This window comes from Miscanthus floridulus, chromosome 16, assembly GCF_019320115.1.
Source record: "Miscanthus floridulus cultivar M001 chromosome 16, ASM1932011v1, whole genome shotgun sequence".
NCBI lineage: Eukaryota > Viridiplantae > Streptophyta > Magnoliopsida > Poales > Poaceae > Miscanthus > Miscanthus floridulus.
The window spans coordinates 22,863,973-22,867,339 of record NC_089595.1 but is presented as its reverse complement, the minus strand read 5'-3'; positions in this window follow the sequence as shown (position 1 = coordinate 22,867,339).

Sequence of the window (3,367 nt, the reverse complement as noted above, 5' to 3'; positions counted from 1 at the left end):
TTTGCACGTTGGAGCTACTGATTAGCTGTTAAATCGTCGTCAATTCTCGCTGTCAGGCTAATACGCGCGCGACTGAATCAGATGAACCACCGTCGTTAGTGGCCGACCGGTTCAGGCCGTGGCCGCCGCGTGGCGTGGGAGATGGCCACGCGTCGCCGTTGCCCTGACCGCGTAGGCCACGACACGCCTGAACGCGGCCTTAACCCCGCCAGCGCCTGCCCGAGCCATCCCACGCCCTCATTTCCCATTTCCCAGCCTCTTTTCCTCGCCGCAGCAGCAGCCGAGCGCCTCCTCGCTCCGCCGTCGCCATAGCCGTGCGCAAGCTCACGACGAGCCATCCATTCTTCACTGCAGCAGCACCACTAGCTCCCCAGCAACCTACTACCTCCTCCCGTGTCCATTGGTAGCGCTTGGTAAGCCACCGCAATGCATGCGAGCTCGTCGGAGTTCCGCCGCTAGCCCCGTCTCCGTGGCCACGTCGCCACCGTCCACCCCAGGCCGCGTTAGGGCGCTAGATAGCTCCACCACAGCTCGGTGCTGCTCGGCGTAGCGTTCGATCGAGCCACCGTAGCCCCCATCGGTGTACCGCCGTTGTCTAGCTCCGCCATGCCGCCATGAACGCCGCCACCGTACTTAGCTCCGTCAATAGGCTCGATCAAGTAGGTCACTAGCTCCGGGAAGTAGTGGGGGTCATGTCTTGAAGATGTCACCGCCGGCGGACTCGCCATCGATGAGCTCTGGCCGCGCCAGCGTAGTGCAGCGCCGCTGCCCTGTTTCGAGTCACTGACTCGTGGGGTCCCCTGACCAGCGGGTCCCACCGGTCAACGACAGTTAGAGTGTGTGATAGTTCATTTGGTCTAGTTTTTGAATTCTTTTGTGATTTTTGTATCTTCAGTTTGCTGGCTCCAAAAATTGTGAAATAAATTTGTGAGTGTTCCTTAGGAAGTGTAGTATTTAGGAAAAATATGTTCTTGACTTGTACAGTAGAAATTTTTGGAGATTTAAATAGGGATTTGAAATGTGCTTTTGAATGCATTCAAATTTGTTTATTTTATATCTAGAGTTCCTGTGCTCCGAAATTTATGAAATTTTTGTGGTAAGCTAGTATTAGCATATATGAACTCTGGTAAAAATTTGAGGACCAGTGCATGTGTAGATCTATAGTTATAGATTTTTCTTTTATGAATAATTAATCCTTGCATGAATTTTTATAAATTATTTATGAGTCCAAAATTCATAAAATTTGTTGGAGGTAATCCTAGTAGTATATGGATGCTAAGAAAAATAGGAAATCTGTTGCTTGACACTTTTCAATAGGGTTTTCCATTTATGCTATTTCAAGCCTTGCTTCCTTGTCATTTTTGTATAGGATGTTCTACTGGGTAAAATGCCATGAAATTTTTATAGTAGTCCTTTGATAGCATTAGTAAGGCACTGTAAAATTTTAAGAATTTATGAAGTACATCTGGTATATGTTTATTATTTAACCTAGATATCTAAATAAAATAATAAAGGCAATTAAATAAATAGTTTGGGCTTCACCATTATATTACCTTAAATGTATTTGGTATGCTTAAACTGTTGGTAGATTCTATGTTGTCAAATTTTGAATGATTACATGAAGTAGAAGTATTGTTACTTTGTATTGCATATTGAATAGTTTCCGGACAGATTCTGGAGTTTGATGAGTTGCATGTGGAAAATGATGTGTACTGTAAAAATGGTTAATAACAAAATGGTAGAGAATTTGATAAGCTTTCCAGAAAGTCTAGGATCACTATATTTGGATTAGTAGAACTCCAGTTATGAGTGAAACAAGTAGCTACTGTTTTGTGGCATAGTCGATGCATTGTAGAAGTAGTTAAGTAATAATCGAGAAGAGATATGCACCTACTCAATAAACATGATGCACTTGTTAACATATATGCATTCATAATACTTATGCCACATTCATGCATCTAGGATTGGAGGAAGAGATCACGTTGCTGGAATTCAAAGAAGCAGAGGAAGGGAACCAGCAGGAGGATCCGCAAGCTGCAGCTCCCAAAGGCGTGGAGTAGAACCCTAAAGAGCTTCCGGAGTGCCCTGACCACCGCCCTACTTCCTTTTTGTGAGGCAAGCCCCAGAGCATTATAAGTCTCCCAGTAATTTACAAGTGTTTACTTACGTACTTATGATTGGTGCATTAGGTTATAAGAGTTGAATGGAACCACTTGATGCATGTACATTCCTTGTCCAGATATTACACCTTTAACCGGTATAGGTCTAGGATCGAATGTATGCTTAGCCATGCTTAGACCGGTAGAAGTCAGGTGATGTCCTATCACCTGCGAGATATAGGTGGATACCGGAGCACGGTTGGCTATATCTGCCATCGTGGAACAGAACCATGAGGTAAAAGTAAATCAAGACCGGACGGGAGGTTGATAGAGAAGCAACAAGGCATGGAGGTCTTGGGTGTGGATCTATCCCCGTCTGTGTTGATCAAGGACCATACCATTGTTGGAACTTCTGACAAGATTGAACGCATGCCTCTCACTTAGCTGGCCAGATAACTCGTTCCAACCACGAAGCCGAGTAATTCAACTCAGGCTGGGACCCATTCTGTTGTGCGCTCCTTCCGGGGAACGATCAGACTGAGCCCAAGGGTAGGCTTGGCCTGAGCATCCTGGCATCTGGTGTTCTGAATTGTGCGGTGTGGTACGGACCCGCGAAATGTGTACCTGAGTTGTACCAAAGGTGACCTAAGGCTATCATGGCTGGTAGACCTGGGTTTGTGTTAGGAATAAATTCCCAGCTGGTTGAAATCGATTCGAATCGCCGTCTCTCCTAGATAGTGAGAAACTTGACTAGCTCCAACATTGTAGTAACTGTGTTATGAAACATGATGGTTCGGATGAAAATGGAATTACAATTCCTGCTATGGTTACTATTGTATGCTTCTAAATGATATACCACATGTTTGGCACAGGATAGTTGCAAATCTAGAAATGGATAGTTATAATTAACTTGATAAAGGAATCATAATTGTACAATGGGTCAATTGCCTTTTACGCAAAATGCTGTCATCATTATGGGTTTAGGGCTAAAATGGAATTCTTATGCAGGTACACTAACAACGAAACGTGTAGCTCGACTAGTTACGCTATTTATGAGAGAACATATGTATGCCACCGTGTCTACCAATAGAAACAAATTTTTTCTAAGTTTATGAGGACGTACGGAACGAGCATGCATCATGATAATTATCAGTCACATAATTACATTGTTCCTCCCCTTATAAAATTCTTACTCGATTATGTAACTCTTATCCATTATGGCATTGTCTCACCAAAGGGTACATGTTAATGGTGCTGATGGCACGCAC